The sequence below is a fragment of the Schistocerca americana genome, chromosome 8, assembly GCF_021461395.2.
Source record: "Schistocerca americana isolate TAMUIC-IGC-003095 chromosome 8, iqSchAmer2.1, whole genome shotgun sequence".
NCBI classification, from domain to species: domain Eukaryota; kingdom Metazoa; phylum Arthropoda; class Insecta; order Orthoptera; family Acrididae; genus Schistocerca; species Schistocerca americana.
In genome coordinates, this window is record NC_060126.1 from 207531423 (window position 1) to 207554335 (window position 22913).

Here is a 22913-nt window from a genome sequence, read left to right on the forward strand (position 1 = left end):
ACTCTTGTGAGATAATGATCTGAGTCAATATTTGCACCTCTCCTAACCTGGATATCTCTGATCTCTTTTTGGAAGTTATATGAGATGGCCACATGGTCAATTTGAAATTCTCCCAATTGGCTTATAGGGGATCTCCAGGTCTTCTGTTTTCTTGGTTTCTTATTGAACGACGTTGAGCTGATTCTCATGTTGAATTGTTGACAAAGTTGGATTAGTCGCATGCCATTTTTGTTGGTCAATTTGTGTGCTGGGGATAGCCCAACCGTCTTCCTGTATTTCTTTTCTCTGCCAATCTGTGCATTGAAATCTCCAAGAAGTATTTTGACATCATTCCTCGGTATCTTTGACATTTCAAGTTCTAATCGTTCCCAAAATTTATCCACATTGTCTAGGTCCTTTCTATTGTCAACGTTGCAGGGTGCGTGAACATTAATTAGGGTGTAATATTTATTCTTGTGTTTCAACCTAAGAAACATTAGTCTATTGCTAATAGTTTTTACAGATTTTACAAATTTAACTGAGGATTTTTCGACCATAAAGGCCATACCAAGCATGTTTGCCCCTTTACCAATTTTTCTGTCCGTTCCACTTTTGAAAATTCTGAAGCCATTGTAGTCAGTGATTTGATTATCAGGAAATCTGGTCTCTTGTACTGCTAGGATTTGGATTTTCAGCTTCTTTAATTCTTCTGTTAATGTGTATAATTTTCCGGTTTGTATTAGTGTCCGTATGTTTACTGTTCCAATGTAATCTCCATTTTTGGGAAGTTTTCCAGAGTGCTCCGATCCACTCACAAGTCGTGTAGGTCCGGTCTCCCCAGAATCCGATAGACCGGTTGCCACCTTTCTGCTAGGTGGGTGGATTTCACCACCTGGGGTACTTTTGTTATTACATACACGAACCATGATTTTACTTGTAATTGTATTTTGGTCTGACATGTGCCAGTTGGTAGGATCAAGGTTGTGGAGCCTTGAAACACAAATCAGCCGCCACTAACATGTGGAACAGACGCTGTCGGGAAACCGCCACTGACATGTGGAACCGTCGTGCCCTATTATTATTAATAATAATAATAATAAGTCCCACATCGACGACTTAATGGCCCATTAAAACTACGGGTATGTTCTTTGCTGTTTTTCTTTCTTTTGTAACAATTAACCTGTACATTCGTAATTATTCCTCAAAAGAATAATAAATTTCAACCTAATGTAAGCAGAGGCCTGTTGCAGCCTCATCGTTACACTACCAGTATTTGATACGTTTAAAGGTAGCTTAATAACTAAAAAGACGAAGTGATCAATAGGAAATAAATTTGAAAATTGCACAGCCCATAACGGACAATGTTTTCATTGAAAAATTGTGCCAGTGTATTCGTCGTTCAAGAGATTGCCATTAAAAGAGGTACGCCGTATCATTTTTAAAAAATCAGGGTAAGTGCGAGTAATACTCTCGCTCTGAGAATTCTGTACAAACTTAATTATGTATATAAATAGTTCACCCATGAGTGCTTGAGTATTGTCCTGCAAAATGATGGTCAGGTCCAACAGAAAGTGTCATCACTTCTGTCTCGAAGCTGTTCATTTTTGGAACAAATCCTACGACCAGCTTAGAGACAGAAGTGACGTGACTTTCTGCTGGACCTGACCATTATTTTGCAGGACAATGCTCAAGCACGTACAGTGCAAGCTGTTACTGATTTGTTTGACTGATGGGGCTGCCAAGTGCTGTACCACCTACTGCACTCCCCTGACTTAAGCCCTCGTGAGTTCAACTCGATTTACAAACTGAAGGAAACACTTCACGGCATTCGCTTCAGAACTGCTACTAATTCGTCAGGCAATAGACCGCGCCGCTCGAACTGTCAACACAACTGGCTCTGCTAAGAGTATCCTACGACTTCCACATCGCTGGCAACGGGTTATACACAATGCTGGTGACTACTTTGAAGGTCAGTAAAACTTTGAAACACGTATATATTTTGTACGAGCTGTAAATAAATAGTTACCACTATTAAAAGAAAAATTTAAGCCTTTTGACTCAAAATTTAAATTCAAAAATTTATTAAGAGACAGTTGATTTCTCGAAAGTTCCAACCCTCGAATAATATCAGTTAACCCCTGATTCTTTACAGACTCAAATTCCAATGTATAAATCAGCTCTTTAAAGGTCTGATTATCTTATAAGTGGGTAATTAAGGATAATTTGTGCACCGTTTCAGAAAAGCTGGTTTTTCACACATCTCAATGTTTATGGTGTCAAATATCTCGAGCTGTATGTAATACAATGATATAAATCTGCAGGTACATTCAGTGTTATGTGTGGATGCTGTTTGCAAACTGCGTTTTGAATAGAGCCTGTAGTAAAGAAGCAATAAATTAAAATGTCATGTCTGATGCTGAAGTTTTTCTGCATGGACGGCGAAAATGTAGTGAAGGATAAACTTTTCTCCTCTCATCATTCAGTGAGAGGTATCGGGGAAAAGAAATTCGGAAAGGTTTGAATTTACGTGCCAAGTTTGTTACAAGTCGGTAAGTGCACTCTTTCTCAAATACTGAATGAATAAATTTCGATTGTTTGCGCGCAGTGAGTTATGTTGGTTCAGGACAAACACACAGTCTACAAATGTAATACTTATCTTACTGCATTAAACTTTCAATATCAGATTATACCTCCTAAGGAGTACATTATGCCAGCATTTTAAATTTTTAAATTCAGTCAATAACAACGCGAAATATTGAAAATGAAATTTTTTGCGCCTGGAAGACCTTAGATAGGCAACCTGCAACTGGTATTTTACTAGTTCTGGAACAGTCACTTACAAGGTAACCTCCTCATTACATTCTCCTCAGATTTAATAGTAAGATCGCCCATTGGATAGCTCGCTAAAACCGAATATAGATTAAGCATGGGAACAGGAAGAAGGTGTACTGAACTGTGAAAAAAGAACCAAAGTCGAAGCAGTGAACGGTCCAAGCTCAAGATGAGCGACATCTAGGAAAGGTGAAGAGATCCCGTGTCGTGGTTATGTTGTCACGATGCTGGACTGCGAAGGGAGGGGTTCGTATTCAAATCTTCCTCATGCCCAATAATTGTTTTCACAAAATTGTGAACTGACCGTCTGGTCATTGACGTGTCTGTTCGCTATATCCAAAATTGGATCTGTATCGTGGTGTAATGTCCGTCTGCAACAGCCAGGTATAAGGAAGGGACCTTCAGACGTACGTGCCTCATATTTCTTCTACACGAGTACCACATGTTATGACTCTTGCGTTCTGTTTCTGAAGTTTTATCTCTTGAATTCCTTTGTTGTAACATAGTTCACATCCGTTTATATGTTGTTTTTATTTATGTGAGAGGTCTGTGCGGCATCTCGCATGCCCTCACTATTCATCATATATGCTTGCGACGGTAATATGTTCTTACCACATGACTCATATTCTATAAGCAATTGCCAAGACCACCGAAGGAGAACAGACACGTCAACGACCGGATGCAAAGTTCATAATTTTGTGAAAAAAATGGGCACGAGGGAAATTTGAACACAGATCTTCGGCTTTTCAGTCCAATACCGTGACCACACAATCACAGCGCCTTTCTTGCAATGTCTTCGATGTTGCACATCCTGAGCCTGGACCTACCACTATTTCCATTTTGCTTCTTCTTTCACAGTTCAATACACCTTCTTCCAGTTCTCATGCTTGATTTGTGTTCTGTTTTTGACAGGCTATCCACTGGACCATTTTACCACAAAATCCGAAGGGGATGCGATAGGAAATTTCCCTCGTTAGTAATACGGACCGGCGACTTTTGCTAAATGACCACCGCCTGCTCTGGTAGCATTGCTGGTGTCTTGTGACTAGGGCCTCCCGTCAGGTAGACCGTTCGCCAGGTGCAAGTCTTTCGATTTGACGCCACTTCTGTGACTTGTGCGTCGATGGGGATGAAATGATAATGATTAGGACAAAACAACACCCAGTCCCTGAGCGGAGAAAGTCTCCGACCCAGCCGGGAATCGAACCCGCCGCTATCCTTCTCAGAACTGGTATAATTAAGATCATTAAGCCTCACCTGGTTGCCCGACCAAAAACATGCACTCGTCTTCTCCACCTCAAGTAAATGCTTGCATCTAGCTACAATCGAATTCAGCATTATAACCACTGTCAACCCTGACTAAAATCTCATTGACCATTGCAGATCAGTAGACACTCCGGACCGCGTTGTTTCCTGCATGCACATGTGTTGATTAGACCATGTCCCATGGCGTCAGAAATTGTCACAGTGGACGCCTGTCAAAGTACTGGGACAGAAAGAACAGTTTTTCGCTTTTTATGGAGGGTGGCCGCTCGGTACGCGAAGTGATGCGCAACTGGCGCAAAAGTGTTTCTACATCTACATCTACATTTATACTCCGCGAGCCACCCAACGGTGTGTGGCGGAGGGCACTTTACTTGCCACTGTCATTACCTTCCTTTTCTGTTCCAGTCGCGTATGGTTCGCGGGAAGAACGACTGTCTGAAAGCCTCCGTGCGCGCTCGAATCTCTCTAATTTTACATTCGTGATCTCCTCGGGAGGTATAAGCAGGGGGAAGCAATATATTCGATACCTCATCCAGAAACGCACCCTCTCGAAATCTGGACAGCAAGCTACGCCGCGATGCAGAGCGCCTCTCTTGCACGGTCTGCCACTTGGGTTTGCTAAACATCTCCGTAACGCTATCACGGTTACCAAATAACCCTGTGACGAAACGCGCCGCTCTTCTTTGGATCTTCTCTATCTCCTCCGTCAACCCGATTTGGTACGGATCCCACATTGATGAGCAACACTCAAGTATAGGTCGAACGAGTGTTTTGTAACCCACCTCCTTTGTTGATGGACTACATTTTCTAAGGACTCTCTCAATGAATCTCAACCTGGTACCCGCCTTACCAACAATTAATTTTATATGATCATTCCACTTCAAATTGTTCCGCACGCATACTCCCAGATATTTTACAGAAGTAACTGCTACCAGTGTTTGTTCCGCTATCATATAATGACACAATAAAGGATCCTTCTTTCTATGTATTCGCAATACATTACATTTGTCTATGTTAAGGGTCAGTTGCCACTCCCTGCACCATGTGCCTATCAGCTGCAGATCTTCCTGCATTTCGCTACAATTTTCTAATGCTGCAACTTCTCTGTATACTACAGCATCATCCGCAAAAAGCCGCATGGAACTTCCGACACTATCTACTAGGTCATTTATATATATTGTGAAAAGCAATGGTCCCATAACACTCCCCTGTGGCACGCCAGAGGTTACTTTAACGTCTGTAGATGTCTCTCCGTTGATAACAACATGCTGTGTTCTGTTTGCTAAAAACTCTTCAATCCAGCCACACAGCTGGTCTGATATTCCGTAGGCTCTTACATTGTTTATCAGGCGACAGTGTAGAACTGTATCGAACGCCTTCCGGAAGTCAAGGAAAATAGCATCTACCTGGGAGTCTGTATCTAATATTTTCTGGGTCTCATGAACAAATAAAGCGAGTTGGGTCTCACACGATCGCTGTTTCCGGAATCCATGTTGATTCCTACAGAGTAGATTCTGGGTTTCCAAAAACGACATGATACTCGAGCAAAAAACATGTTCTATAATTCTACAACAGATCGACATCAGAGATATAGGTCTACAGTTTTGCGCATCTGCTCGACGACCCTTCTTGAAAACTGGGACTACCTGTGCTCTTTTCCAATCATTTGGAACCTTCCGTTCCTCTAGACTTGCGGTACACGGCTGTTAGAAGGGGGGGGGGGGGGCGGGCAAGTTCTTTCGCGTACTCTGTGTAGAATCGAATTGGTATCCCGTCAGGTCCAGTGGACTTTCCTCTGTTGAGTGATTCCAGTTGCTTTTCTATTCCTTGGACACTTATTTCGATGGCAGCCATTTTTTCGTTTGTGCGAGGATTTAGAGAAGGAACTGCAGTGCGGTCTTCCTCTGTGAAACAGCTTTGGAAAAAGGTGTTTAGTATTTCAGCTTTACGCGTGTCATCCTCTGTTTCAATGCCATCATCATCCCGGAGTGCCTGGATATGCTGTTTCGAGTCACTTACTGATTTAACGTAAGACCAGAACTTCCTAGGATTTTCTGTCAAGTCGGTACATAGAATTTTACTTTCGAATTCACTGAACGCTTCACGCATAGCCCTCCTTATGCTAACTTTGACATCGTTTAGCTTCTGTTTGCCTGAGAGGTTTTGGCTGCGTTTAAACTTGGAGTGAAGCTCTCTTTGCTTTCGCAGTAGTTTCCTAACTTTGTTGTTGAACCACGGTGGGTTTTTCCCGTCCCTCACAGTTTTACTCGGCACGTACCTGTCTAAAACGCATTTTACGATTGTCTTGAACTTTTTCCATAAACACTCAACATTGTCAGTGCCGGAACAGAAATTTTCGTTTTGATCTGTTAGGTAGTCTGAAATCTGCCTTCTATTACTCTTGCTAAACAGATAAACCTTCCTCCCATTTTTTTATATTCCAATTAACTTCCATATTCAGGGATGCTGCAACGGCCTTATGATCACTGGTTCCCTGTTCTGCACTTAGAGTCGAAAAGTTCAGGTATGTTTGTTATCAGTAGGTCCAAGATGTTATCTCCATGGGTCGGTTCTCTGTTTAATTGCTCGAGGTAATTTTCGGATAGTGCACTCAGTATAATGTCACTCGATGCTCTGTCCCTACCACCCGTCTTAAACATCTGAGTGTCCCAGTCTATATCTGGTAAATTGAAATCTCCACCTAAGACTATAATATGCTGATAAAATTTATGTGAAATGTATTCCAAATTTTCTCTCAGTTGTTCTGCCACTAATGCTGCTGAGTCGGGAGGTCGGTAAAAGGAGCCAATTATTAACCTAGCTCGCTTGGAACTATCCACTTCTACTTCACTACAGGATAAACTACTACTAACAGCGACAAACACGCCACCTCCGGTTGCATGCAATCTATCCTTTCTAAACACCGTCTGTGCCTTTGTAAAAATTTTGGCAGAATTTATCTCTGGCTTCAGCCAGCTTTCTGTACCTATAACTATTTCAGCTTCGGTGCTTTCTATCAGCGCTTGAAGTTCCGGTACTTTACCAACGCAGCTTCGACAGTTGACAATTACAATACCGATTGCTGCTTGGTCCCCGCATGTCCTGACTTTGCCCCGCACCCGTTGAGGCTGTTGCCCTTTCTGTACTTGCCCAAGGCCATCTAACCTAAAAAACCGCCCAGTCCACGCCACACAACCCCTGCTACCCGTGTAGCCGCTTGCTGCGCGTAGTGGAGTCCTGACCTATCCAGCGGAACCCGAAACCCCACCACCCTATGGCGCAAGTCGAGGAATCTGCCGCCCACACGGTCGCAGAACCGCAGCCTCTGATTCAGACCCTCCACTCGGCTCTGTACCAAAGGTCCGCAGTCAGTCCTGTCGACGATGCTGCAGATGGTGAGCTCTGCTTTCATCCCGCTAGCGAGACTGGCAGTCTCCACCAAATCAGATAGCCGCCGGAAGCCAGAGAGGATTTCCTCCGATCCATAGCGACACACATCATTGGTGCCGACATGAGTGACCACCTGCAGATGGGTGCACCCTGTACCCTTCATGGCATCCGGAAGGACCCTTTCCACATCTGGAATGAATCCCCCCGGTATGAACACGGAGTGCACATTGGTTTTCTTCCCCTATCTTGCTGCCATATACCCTAGGGGATCCATTACGCGCCTGACGTTGGAGCTCCCAACTACCAGTAAGCCCACCCTCTGCGACTGCCCAGATCTTGCAGACTGAGGGGCAACCTCTGGAACAGGACAAGCAGCCATGTCCGGCCGAAGATCAGTATCAGCCTGAGACAGAGCCTGAAACCGGTTCGTCAGACAAACGGGAGAGGCCTTCCGTTCAGCCCTCCGGAATGTCTTTCGCCCCCTGCCACACCTCGAGACGACCTCCCACTCTACCACAGGTGAGGGATCAGCCTCAATGTGGGCAGTATCCCGGGCAACCACAGTCGCAGTCCGATCGGGGTATGCGTGGGACGAGCTGTCCATCCCAGACAAACCCCCATCCGGACCTCCACAGTGATGCCCATGGGCAACAGCCTCAAGCTGTGTGACCGAAGCCAACACTGCCTGAAGCTGGGAGCGAAGGGATGCCAACTCAGCCTGCATCCGAACACAGCAGTTGCAGTCCCTATCCATGCTAAAAACTGTTGTGCAAAGAACGTCTGAACTAATCTACAGGGAGCACAAACAAATCGACACAAAATTTAAACGGTTATTAAAATACAAGATCGCCTAGTAAATGCAGTAATGCTGCTACTTGCGCACTGCTGACACACTGCTCGGCGGCGGAAGGAGACTACGCGATTTTACACTATTCAGGTACTAAAACGCGATGCTACGACTCTCAAATACTATAATACGCCCGAAATTTATGAATTAAACAATGCAAGTACCATAAACACTCAAAGAAATTAAGAATTAAACTATGTAACAAATAAGTGAGCTAGGAGTATTCGACTTTCTGCTGGCAGCTGCTTATCCAACGGCGGCATGGGGCACACTGGCTTTGACCATCCGAATTTTCAATTGGCGGTTTTAGTTTTCTTGGGGGAAACTCCACACGGAGCTTCTCGCGGCCTGGCTGGTAGTGCCAGGAGCAGAAGATACCGTGGCGAGCCGTGGACAAGTGTGGACGTGATTCGGTCGCGTCCCACGGAGGAGATCTGCTTTTGGACTTTGAGTCTGCGCCCGAAGATGTAGACGAACGAGATGAGGTGACGGAGATCCACCGTCCGACTCAACGCCGAGGTGCACTGGGTACTCCGTCTCGAGTTTCCTACCAGTGTATGGTGAGCATTTCGCAGCTCTGGCATTACGAATCTTCAGAATGAATTCTCTTACTTGACTGCAGGCCCACGCCAGCAGCAATTTTAGTCCGATTCAAGTGCACTGTAGCTGTTTGTTTCCATGTTCAGTTCACAATCGCAGACTATTCGTCTTAATCAGTCAGATCGCGTTATCCATTTGAAGTCGCAATTAAAGTCGAGTTATCACTCTTGATTCAACTACTTCAACTGCCAGTCAGGTCACGTTAAAAATACGAGACAGAGTACAGGGTGGGGCAAATAAAACTTTCCCGGGTGAGTGGATACGACTGGACGTGGATGCATGCATATAACTACACCCTATGACCCAAAGCTACTTCCAACAGGATGGAGTAACTGCCCATACAGCCAGCCGAGCCTTAGAGCCGACTTACATAACCTTCACGCCTGACAGAGTTTTTAGCAGAGGTCAGTCTGTTTGCGGCCCTAGTTGGGAACCCTGGTCTCATGATCTACCAGCGTGCGGTTCCTTGGTGCGGGGAGCCCTCAAGTCTGAGGTATATCGCAACAACCCTCACAGTCTTCAAGAACTCCAGCAGAACATTTCGGATGAGACTGCAGCAATTCCAGCAGTCCAGCTTCGATCCGCTTTCAGTAGCTTGTTGACCAGTGCCAAGAGATGAATGGTGGTCACTTTCAACATCTCCTACAGTCAGGTTAGTACTGTATTTCCTGTCCTCTGCTGTGTTCCTTTGCCCCTTGAACTCTGTTTTCCGCGCCACTTCTATTTGCCCCACCCTGTATAATCAGTGTATTACGTTGACGCACATTCGATTTAACTCATGTTTTTTTACGAATAAATGTGTCGTGATATTTAATTCTATCTATCATACTTATGTGGCAGGCAATAGGAATAGTCTTGCAGCGAGAAATACGATGCGTCGTCTTCAGTTTCGTTACACAAGGCTATATCTTCTAGTCATTTGCGTTAAAATCCATTGCGTTTTATTTTCGTGGTAGTGGCTCTGTGTTTTAGAGTTATTGAGAAACAGAGGTTCATTACAGGTATCCCTTTACTGCCCATCAGAGAGACACGTTGTAAAACTCAGGTTTGATTTATATTTCAAGATCCTTTAAATAGTCTTATAATTTTTCCATGGTTAAGTGGCTGATTAATAAAAAATATAACCTGGTGCACACCAATGCTAGTTGTCCTCGCTGTGAGGAAAGTATCTTTGTGTACAACGAAAAAACACAAGGACCATTATCTTATTACGAAGTGAATTTACGAGCATTGCACTCGATCGTCTAATCTGATTATCTGTTTATTGACTAATGAAAGCTGTGTCGTTTTCCCCTAAGATTATACGTTTGCTGTGTTTTGCTTCTTGCCTGTTTGGCTAACAATCTTGCAGTATTCGGACGTAATAAGCAGTAACTTTGCATACAAACGTCGATCATTCATGAATTACACCTGTCTCATTCCCTTTCCAACCAGTGAGTCATTCTCATGTCCTTCGACTTTCGTTACTACAGTCTCCTTTGTATAGAAGTTGTAGATAACTTTGGCTCTTAGTATTTGATCCGTGCTACGTTTAAGATTTCAAAGAGTGTATTTCAAACAAAAGCTTTTTCTAAATATACACATGCTGTAAACGTCTGCTTGTCTTTCTCAAATCTCTCCTCTAACATACATCCGAGGGTCAAAAATAGGAAGGAAGATTAGAGCTTAAAGTACCATCGACAACCCGGTCTTTTGAGACGGAGCACAAGCTCGGATGACGAAAAGATGGGGAAGGAAATGGGCCGTGCTGTGTCAAAGGAATCAATGCAACATTTGTCTTGAGCGATTTAGGGAAATATTGGCGAACATAAATCAGGATGTGCAGTGTGCTAAACACTACGTCACTTCGCTCGGTCATAGAGTGAGTACTGCCTCGTGTGTTCATACAGATCGCAAACTGATCATCCCCGAGGTCGGTTTCTGTCTTTGTTTCCATTCTTCTGTAAATAATTTGCATAAGTATTTTGCAACCATGACGTATTAATCTAATTTTGGAGTAATATTCCCACCAGTCAGCAACTGTTTTCATGGGATTGAATTTATTACGTCGTTCTTCAAATCTGACGGGATTCCGTAATCTCAATTATCTTGTATACCACGTGGAATTGTTTTGTCATGATATGTTCTCCCACAGACATTAAGAAATCTGCGGAAATGTGCACTCCATGCGCCTTGTTTCTACTTAGGTTTTTTAGCACTTTGTGAAATTATTCTCGCAATAACACACCTCCCATCTTATCTTAATCCACTTACTCTTCTGTTTCAACAATACTGTCTTCCAGTTTGCTTTTTCACACGGCCCTTCTACACATTCCTTCCATCTCTCAGTCTTTCCATTCTTGCTTCCAGTGCCTTGATATTCATCATACGGGTGCTTCTACTTCCTCCAAAGGTCTCTTTAATTCTCCTATAGCCGGCATCTTTTTTTTTCCTAGTGATGCACGCTTCTATAGCTTTGTAATGCTACTTCTTTATTCCTGCTTCACCATTTTGCACTTCCTGTCAGCCTAATTAAGAAAACCGTAGACGAAAAATATTAAGTGGCTAGTGATATCCATGGGTCTAGAGGTACCTTTCCACCAATTTTGCAAATAGTTTCATAAAGAAGTTAGTGATTTTCGCCAAGATGGTATTTTCCGTCAAACGTATGCCCTTCTGTAATCGTGAACGGTATCTCGTGTATGGATACACCAGAGAGGCGGCTTGATTCCTTAGGAGACGATAGTGTCTGGCAACCTAACAGGTACAAGCAGTTTTCCAAAACATGTCAAAATACACATACTTAGGTCGGCTGTAAAAAGTAGCACCTCTCTGAACAGTCGACTGACATGTTTGAGAGCCAGGGCTTTTAATAGCACCCAAAGCTAGAGGCCGCTCTCAATTTATCAACTGATCTTCTACTGGCGACATGCGACTTCCCGCTCTTAGAATGTTAAGCCTGCAGGCTGTAGTGATGTACAGCTTAAGCACCAAAATGCGGTAGCTTACCTGTGTGCCTAAAGCATGACAGGTGGTGCTACAGAAGAATGTTGAAAATTAGGTCGACTGGTAACGTAAGGAAGGAGGAGGATCTCCACAGAATCGGCAAGGAAAGGAACATATGGAAAACAGGGGCAAGAAGAAGGGACAGAATGATAGGACATCTTTTAAGACATCAGCGAATAAGGTCAATGATACTAGAAGGAACTATAGTGGGTAAGAATTGTAGGAATAATCGAGGACGTTGGTTCCAACCTCTACTCTGACACTAAAAGGTTGGTACAGGAGAAGAATTCATGGATAAGCTGCCAGTTTTATCGAGGAAAACAGTTTACGATCAATTTGATGGCTACTCATGACAGATACCCCAAAATTACCATGGTTCCTCGAAATTACGACCGCATTCAGACGACAAACGCGAAGATGTTCTACTGTCCTGTGCCCTCACTAGAGACAGTCTCTCCCTTTGTACTAGTTTTCGTGTTTTATTTCAAGAAACATCTACGTTTAATCATTTCTTATGTGTGTGGTTTCTCGTTACTGACAGAGCGCCTACTGTGCACATTTTGAGTCGTAACTCGACGTCCTGTGGCTGCACGAAAAGCATTATTCAACATGGTGGCGTTGCTGTCAGGGTTCCTCCGACCCATGATCCGTACGTAGTGGTCATCCACTGCAGTAGTAGCATTTGGGCGGCCTGAGCGAGGCATGTCATCGACAGTTCCTGTCTCTCTGTATCTCCTCCATGTCCGAACAACATCGCTTTGGTTCACTCCGAGACGCATGTACACTTCCCTTGTCGAGAGCCCTTCCTGGTACAAAGTAACAATGCGGACGCGATCGAACTGCGGTGTTGACCGCCTAGGAATGGTTGAACTACAGACAACACAAGCCGTGTACCTCGTTCCTGGTGGAATGACCGGAACTGATCGGCTGTCGGACCCACTCCGTCTAATAGGCGCTGATCATGCATGGTTGTCTACATATTTGGGCGGGTTTAGTGACATCTCTGAACAGTCAAAGGGGCTGTGTGTCTGTGATACAATATCCACAGTCAACGTCTATCTTCAGGAGTTCTGAAATGCGGGGTGATGCAAAACTTTTTTTATATGTGTATGATGTTTCAAATTTCACGCCCCTAATTCTCCATACATTCTGTATAATTGTAAAATCCTGTATAATTCTTTAATATTCTGTATTGTCTTAAACAATGTTTGACGCCTTTGTAAGTACATATTTTCTCGAACAGATAAATGAAGATATTTTCCAATTCTGGAACGACACATTTCTCATTTTTGTTTCAGTTTTCCGGTGTGTGTAATCACATAATTTTCCATACGACCTTTGTCAAGTACACGCACTATGTATTTCGGTTTCATCAAAAACAGTCTATTATCATTTTATCATTGCTCCTTCCTACATTCTGTTATTTCCTTCCTATATCCTGTTACCATATTTCGATTTAGTTTGTTTGTTCGTCTTTGGAGCGAAATACAACGCTGAGTCTGCGTATCAGGGATCCGGCAGTTTGTTGGTGGGTTTGTAGAGGTATGTTGCATTAGATGTCTACGCACAGGTCATATAATTCGCGTAAATAACGGGCCTCTGCTTTGCGGACGCGGTGACGGCGCCCAATAGCGACCCACATGGACTCCATACGATTTACATCAGACGAATTTGGTCGCAGGGACATCAACTCAAGTTCACTATAGTGGTCCTCAAACCACTGTAGCACGGTTCTGGTTCAGAGACACGGACAATTATACTGCTGAAAGGTGACGTCGCCGTCGGGGAAGACATCAAGCATGAAGGGATGTAGGTGGTTCGCGGCTGTCAGCGTGCCTTCGATTACTCCCACAGGTCCGATGCAAACGCAGGACAATGTCTCCCGTAGCATAATACTGCTCCCACCAGCCTGCGTCCGTGGCACGCTGCACGTTCCCAGCCGCTGTTCGCCTCTATGACGGGTTTTGTGGAAACGACCATCGACCTAGTGTAGCAAAACTGCGATACACGCGAATAGCCCACACCTTTCCATTGATCGACGGTCGAATCCCGAAGGTCCCGCGCCCACTGCGAACGTACACTACTGGCCATTAAAATTGCTACACCATGATCACATGCTACAGACGCGAAATTTAACCGACAGGAAGAAGATGCTGTGATATGCAAATTATTAGGTTTTCAGAGCATTCACACAAGGTTGGCGCCGGTGGCGACACCTACAACGTGCTGACATGAGGAACGTTTCCAACCGATTTCTCATACACAAACAGCAGTTGAGCGGCGTTGCCTGGTGAAACGTTGATGTGATGCCTCGTGTAAAGAGGAGAAATGCGCACCATCACTTTTCCGACTTTGATAAAGGTCGGATTGTAGCGTATCGCAATTGCGGTTTATTGTATCGCGACATTACTGCTCGCGTTGGTCAAGATCCAACGACTGTTAGCAGAATATGGAATCGGTGGGTTCAGGAGGGTAATACGGAACGCCGTGCTGGATCCCAACGTCCTCGTATCACTAGCAGTCGAGATGACAGGCATCTTATCCGCATGGCTGTAACTGATCGTGCAGCCACGTCTCGATCCCTGAGTCAACAGATGGGGACGTTTGGGAGACTACAACCATCTGCACGAATAGTTCGACGACGTTTGCAGCAGCATGGACTATCAGCTCGGAGACCATGTCTGCGGTTACCCTTGACGCTCCATCACAGACAGGGGCGCCTGGGATGGTGTACTCAACGACGAACCTGGGTGCACGAATGGCAAAACGTCATTTTTTCGGATGAATCCAGCTTCTGTTTACAGCATCGTTACGGTCGCATTCGTGTTTGGCGACATCGCGGCGAACGCACATTGGAAGCGTGTATTCGTCATCGCCATACTGGCGTATCAGCCGGCGTGATGGTATGGGGTGCCATTGGTTACACGTCTCGGTCACCTCTTGTTCGCATTGACGGCACTTTGAACAGTGGACGTTACATTTCAGATGTGTTACGACCCGTGGCTCTACCCTTCATTCGATCCCTGCGAAACCCTACATTTCAGCAGGATAATGCACGACCGCATGTTGCAGGTCATGTACAGGCCTTTCTGCTGCCCTGGCCAGAACATTCTCCAGATCTCGCACCAATTGAAAACGTCTGGTCAATGGTGGCCGAGCAACTGGCTCGTCACAATACGCCAGTCACTACTCTTGATGAACTGTGGTTTCGTGTTGAAGCTGCGTGGGCAGCTGTACCTGTACACGCCATCCAAGCTCTGTTTGACTTAATGCCCAGGTGTATCAAAGCCGTTATTACGGCCAGAGGTGGTTGTTATGGGTACTGATTTCTCAGGGTGTATGCACCCAAATTGCGTGAAAATGTAATCACATGTCAGTTCTAGTATAATATATTTGTCCAATGAATACGCGTTAATCATCTGCATTTCTTCTTGGTATAGAAATTTTAATGGCCAAATGGTTCAAATGGCTCTGAGCACTATGGGACTTAACATCTGAGGACATCAGTCCCCTAAACTTAGAACTACTTAAACCTTACTAACCTAAGGACATCACACACATCCATACCCGAGGCAGGATTCGAACCTGCGACCGTAGCAGTCGCGCGGTTCCGGACTGGAGCACCTAGAACCGCATGGCCACCGCGGCCGGCTTTAATAGCCAGTAGTGTAATTGACGGTGTCGTTGGGTCGACATGTGGACACATAGGAGTGGTCTTCTACGGACCTCCATGTTCAACAGAGCACGATTAACGGTGTGCTCCGAAACACCCGTGAGTGCACCAACATTGTGCTCCTTCGGCAGAGATGCTACAGATCACCATGTATCCTACTTTACGGAGCAGAAAACCCCATGTTCTGTGAAGAGTCGTGGACGTCCAACCGTTTAGCGCCTAGTGATAGTTTCACTGTCCTTCTACCACTTTCCGTAAATGCTCACGACAGTGAACATTCGACCAGCTTCGACGTATTCGAGATACTCGTTCGCAGGCTCTGCGTAATTATGATCAGCCCTTTGTCATTGTCACTTATCTCAATGTATATACCCATTTGCAGCCCCTATGTTCGCTATGGTGACCCCCTTTCGTATCTGCTCCGCTTACATACTCTTGTTACCGCGTCACGTGCCCGCAACGCCACCAGAGGGCATCCAAAATCGCGGTGGGCAGTCGTCATGATGTTTTGTCTCATCATTGTACAACATACACAGTTTTCGTGACAAACGACACTCAGCACAGGGATAAAACGTCAGGGATGATGCCGTAGAGCCGCGAGTAGTCAGTTGAGACAAGGAAGCCCAACTTGTGTAAAGGTGCTTTAATTGTTCGCTTTAATGCACGCCGGTGGACGCAGACCCCGCCTCCACTGTGCAGACGTAGCGCTGGGGAGGCTGACCGGCCGCTCAGCGCTCGCCGCCCCCGCCGCTACCCCGCGGCTCGGTACGCGCTGCGCCGTGCGCGATGCGATGCACGCCGACCGCCGGCTGCGCGGCAAAAACAACAAACAGCGGGGGTGCAGCCACAGCAGCGGCCGCCCAACATCTCCACTCTTCTGTTCTCTCCTCTTCTGTTACTCTCAAGGAGGACGGCATCCTCCGCGGCCGTAACACGCCGCCCCTCTCCGTAACAAAGCTGTCCCGCCCCAGCCCGCCGCGAACAACTTACGCCACTTAAACACGCTACCTGCGCCCGCCAAACTGTTCCTCCCACGGCACTCTCAAATGATTCCCTGCCGCTTCAGCCCTCACGCTAAACACGGGGAAAACTGCCGACTCCCGGTCTTTCCGCTGCAGATGTTCCAGCCTGCCTCCGAGAGGCGGCTACATAGAGGTAATATGACAACGCTCTGCACAAATTCCAGATACAGCGGAAACACCAATCCTCCGGTATCAGTCGCCAACACCACGTGCTGCCGTGACGTACACATTTCGATTGCCTTACTGTGGGTAAAGATACTATCCTCATTGCAGCTGTCTACAGGGTGATCCAGAACTCCACCGATCAACTATCAGAGTTTGTCCAGAGATACCTTCTGAGTATTTTTCTATAAGGGATCCAAGGGCTCCGGCTCATTACAACGTTATTGCGTTTTATTTTGTTTCCTGCCCCAATTAGCCTTGTATCTGTATTGAAGTGAAAATAGTGCATACCATTGCCGGCCGGTGTGGCCGAGCGGTTCTAGGCGGTTCAGTCTGGAACCGCGCGACTGCTACGGTCGCAGGTTCGAATCCGGCCTTGGGCATGGATTTGTGTGATGTCCTTAGCTTAGTTAGGTATAAGTAGTTCTAAGTTCTAGGGGACTGATGACTTGAGATGTTAAGTCCCATATTTCTCAGAGCCATTTGAACCAGTCCATACCATTGCCAATGTCGATGGTACGCGCTTCATGACCTCTTTACCCCGTTGCCCTCTATTTTCCGTCCAATACCGTTCGGTTCTGTCAAGAGTTTTGCTTTCCGTCAGTGTTACAGTCCATGCAAACCAACGTGAACATGTGACTAGGGCCTCCCGTCGGGTAGACCGTTCGCCTCGTGCAAGTCTTTCAAGTTGACGCCACTTCGGCGACTTGCGTGTCGATGGATATGAAATGATGATAAGGACAAAACAACAGCCACTCCCTGAGTGGAGAAAATCTCCGACCCAGCCGGGAATCGAACCCGTGCCGTTAGGTATGACATTCCTCCGCGCTGACCACTCAGCTACCAGGGGCGGACGATATATATTTCCAAAAATATCCATAAACATCGGTGATATTTTCTTTCCCGATATATCAACATCGGAATGGCAATATTGGATGCCGAAATTTTTATTTTATGTTATATCTTTTCCCAATGTTCGGTAAACATTTGAAATTGTTATTTAAAAATTGTAAGACAACATAATTTTACTTTCACTGTGTGAAGAAGTGTTACTACTTTTTGAGCTTTCATCACGTCCAGTCTTTATCCTTGACTGTGTGAAGCAAGTATAGGTCCGATAGCACTGTGCCGTGACGATGTGATGAAATAGCACACCACTTGCGTTAAAAAAACATTTTAGAACTTGGCGATAACCACAATTTTCAAACGCAATTTTTAACGCCACTAGTGTGCTAGTTCTTCACATCGGCGTTCTTCAAAAGCAGTTACTGAAAATGACGAACAGAACTCTACATGACAAGATTGGTCTTTGCGGTGGTCTGAGACGTGTGTGGGTAAATGCTGACATAATAGGCGCTCGGCGCTAGTAACAAAACCTGCAATGCTTAACTTCACCATGAAAGTTTGACACTGCAGCTGTCAGGTCGCTGACGTTTTCTGACTGTCCCCACCCTCTTGTTGCCCGAAGTTGGATTGCTAATGTTTGGAGTAAGCTAGTAACTTGGGCGGCCGATCGCATTTTCACAACGCTTGCCACACTGAGATAGTGACACAATGCAGCGAGTGACAGGGAGAGTCGAATTTAAATAACCAGTTCCGTTAAAAATAAAAATCCTCATTTTTATTGCTCTTCTTTGTTCTATATTGATGGCTCCTTATACATTTCCTTTCTGTGGTTTATGTTTCTGTAATCGTCTAGAGGATGATCGGGTTGATGTTTCAATAATAATATAACTTCTGGTGGACTTTCCGCAGAATTCTACATATATTTTCAGAAATTTCACTTCACAATACAAGTCAATAAAAGACACATAACTCGTCCTCCATCCTCACACTTCAAACTCGTACAACCGACTGCCCAAAAGAACAAAGATTTACTTCTAACAACATGTAGCAAAGAAACTACTATCATATGTCGATCTATTTATGCAAAACAATCGTTGGAACAAATATTTCATAAATAAAATGCAATTGATTGTCTATCTTCTTTGAGAAGCCCATAATAATCGTTGTAATTACATTAATTCCTTATAAACGTTGACACTTAAACATTTTCGCATAGCCATGTTGCAGTGGATTTTTGGTTTTTATGTCTTCGGTGCGGTATCGTTCACTACATATGATCCAAGATCGGGTAATACATTTATCTTACCGTAATCAGTTCTGTTACAGTTTGCAGAAATGAAGTCGCCATGAAGTGCTCCAGACAAGTCCGATATGTGACGAAACCGAACCACGGGCCCATCGGACACCTTTTATTGCGCCACTTCCATGCAGTTACCACTGTTAGCAAAGTGGTTATCGTCAAGCTTTAACGTGCATCGGTTTCCTTTCATTCTTCCTCTAAGGGGGATAAGCAGGCAGCTAGCGTGTTGATGTACAGAATATATAATAATAAATCAATACTTCAATATACTGATCTAAAACCGGCAGTATATTTACAATGTGCTGCCTATTTTTGCACGCTGATATGTCGATATTTTTTCCGTCGATATGTCGATCTTTTGAAATATCGATGTAGCAGATTCCCTATATTTTTTAAAATATTAACAGTCCTAGTCGCCATCGAGTCAGGCGGAGTGCTCCACTACAAAGCAAGTTAAAGGGTAAAGTTCTTCACAGTCAAACACACGAAGGGGTTGCAAATGTCTACTAATTTAAGAAGAAAGAAGCAGTGCCAGGTGCCCCATTAAAATTGAAATCCACACTGAACGAGTAGACGAAGCTGTATCGTTTACTTCCGTTCGGTGAATAAAAGGAGATTTGGAAAGAGTTCAGATAGGGAAACCCTCGACATTTTCAGAACCTCTTGAGGAAAGGCCCAGAAGGCGATTTTAGAAAATTTCAATGAACAGGTCGTCTGACGGGAGATGAATAATTTCAACATTACAGATAAAGGAAGTCCCACTTTAAAGCAAATTCATAAAAAGTTACAGAGTTTAATAAATTTTGGGATATGTATGAACACACTTCGTAAAAATTGTTCGCTCTGTAGGATTTAGGTGGAAGAAGAGGGCTAGTAACGAAACGTTTTCCAGGAACAAAATGGTATCAGGGAAAAACAAATTGCTTACTTAAAAAGTGTCTGAGAATACAGACACGAGTGTCACCTAATTGTCTATGTGGACGAGATGTATGTTCACACTTGTCACACAGCAACCTGTGGATGGAGTGACAATTCACTGTAGGGTTTGTTGAAATCTGTTTTGAAACGAAGTAGTATCGTCTTCCACGATGGAAAGGAGAATTATTTTCCCGAACGCATACGCAAGGTTTAAATTTGACTATAAAACAGCCGGCCGGAGTGGCAGAGCGGTTCTAGGCGCAACAATCTGGAGCCGCGCGACAGCTACGGTCGCAGGTTCGAATCCTGCCTCGGGCATGGGTGTGTGTGATGTCCTTAGGTTAGTTAGGTTTAAGTAGTTCTAAGTTCTAGGGAACTGATGGCCTTAGAAGTTAAGTCCTATTTGAACCATTTGACTATAAAACAGGGGATTTTCACGACATGAATTTGTCAAATTATGAAAATTGGTTCAGGGAGAGGTTGGTACCTAATCACGACGTCATCAGATAACACACCTTGGCACAATAAGCAACTGACTGGTGCTCCAACACAAACTCCACTTGGACAGAGATGACGTCTTGTTTAACAGAAAATGGAATTCCTTCCCAGAAGGAGATGCTAAGATCCCAGCTGCATTCATTGATCAAAAAGAACAAACCACGCTACATCACAAATAAAACTGATAGTATTTTACTAGAACACAGTCATACTGTGTTACCACTTCCTGCGTACCACCCAGCATTGAATCCTATACAGCTGATATGGGCAAGAGTTTCTGAGTGTAATGAGGCGTTCACAACGGACACCTTATTGACAATTTCATATGAACAAAATGCTTCCATAACAACAGAAGATTGGAATAAACGCTGTGAGTACGTAAACAAAGTTCTAGAGCAATATATTTCAAGGGAAGGTTTACTGGGCCAAGCGCTGGAGGTGATCATGAATCTGTGAAGTGGTACATGCTCGAGTAGTTATAGTCATAGTGATGGAAGTAATTTTGATTCCGCATGTGAAGACGAAAGTGAATCAGCTGACACTTCAGTGGAAGTCAAACATACATGGCTATTGAAAATGAAGAAAAGTTTGTTGAAGAAACGTTTGTATGTGGAAATAGTGATGGTGAAAGGTCCATAGTATTATGCCAAGACATGTACTGTATTATTTGTAACGTGCAACGCATCTGCAATTGATGTTAGAAATATGCAAACGTCTTCTTAACAGTGAAGCTGCTGTTTCGGACAAAATTGTACATTTCATTTCGTTATGATTGTAAAATAAAGCAGCTTACATACTGTTATGAAATCGTATACTCGTCCCATACGTAGCCTCCTTGTTCGTCCGCTACACCGCAATCTCTCTTGCCCTGCCTTGCATTTCCCCTCCTGCACATACGAGTGTCCTCTATTTGCATGAAGTGTAACAGTACGTTAACAGTGTCGCACACACTAGTACTAAAGATAGTTTTCCTGGCGAATAGTTGGCCGGTATATGACTCGTATATGGGTTCTCTGATCGCAATGAAATAGCGACACAAAGCCGCTTGCTGAGCTGTACCCGCACCGACGGTAAATAAGATCACAGCAGTTTTGCGTCTGTACGTAGACGCCTACGAGAAACTTCATCCTTCTCATGGTGATTTAGTATTATAGGTTTCATCATTGTTATTACAGTATTTTCAGGGAAACAAGGATGAGTGCGGTAACGAACCGAATAAATCATAGTTACAATTCCGTTTTACTCCGTAACGAGCTGCCGGAGACCGTAGGTCTGTTACAAAATATTAAGAAGGTATTCTTGAAGAATCCCTGAAAGTTTGTCTATGGAGTTCTGGTTCACCCCGTAATTACAGAACGGCTACATCTGTCACTCAAATACAATTGCAGGTTGCCTATCTACAGGCTTCCAGGGGCACCAAAAACTTGATCTTCAGTATTTCATGCAATTATTGACGGAATTTAGAAATTATAAGAGATATAACCTTACATTAAGGCTTAACACAATAAGTCGAGTAATAAAGTGAGAAACTGTGTACACGTCTCAATGTAGCGGAACTCTCGTGCCCCAAACTGCCCGGCCTTTATTAATCCAGTATTCGAGAATCAGAGTACTTAGCGATTTCCAACAGACTTTACACATCATTAAAGGTTTCTTGAAATTGCTTTTGTTCTTCAGTTCTTTTATTTTCCTATTACCGGTTTCGAACAGTCTACCGAGTCGTCATCAGATGGTAAATGTTTTCTGATTGCTGCAGCGGTGGGGGAGACTTGTAGCTGCGGCAAGAAGTACAAACGCCGCATACAGTCCTTACATGTTTCGCTTATACATCTTGCCACAGCTACACGACTCCCACACTGCTGCAGACAATCAGTAAACGTGTAGCACCTGATGATGAATCGCTAGGCGTTTCGAAACCGGCAAGGGGAAAATAAAAGAACTGAAATTGCAGCAATTTCAAGAAACCTTTAATGATGAGTAAAGTATGTTGGAAATCGCTAAGTGCTCTGATTCTCGAATACTGGATTAATAAAGGCCGGGCAGTATGGGCCACGAGAGTTACGCTACATTAAGACGTGTACACAGTTTCTCACTTTATTACTCGACTTATTGTGTTAGGCCTTTAATGCAAGGTTATATCTCTTATAATTTCTAAATTCCGTCAGTAATTGAACTGAAGAACAAATCAAAAGGCGACTCGTTGCAGTAATTTTAAGAAACCTTTATTTATCACCGTCGCAGTGTTCCTCATCCATACTGCACAAAAGTTCTGCGTATCATTTCAAATATTCGAACAAAATAATGAAAGGATACAAGTTTATCGCTTCCTACATTTTCGCTGTTCATGCCGTAAAACATCATCAGGCACTATGTTTTAATTTATTCCTTCGCTACGACTAACTCCATTCGCAACATATTTTACAGACAATATCCACATACCGCTGCATGTACCTGCAAAATATATCGTTGAGCGACGCGTCGTTCCGGAAATATGACAGGATAAACATTCACATACGTTGAAAACTAACTACTCTGAAAGCGCATAGCGCACTTTGGCGCTTAGCGACTGCCAAAGTGGATTCAGACCTTTCTTTC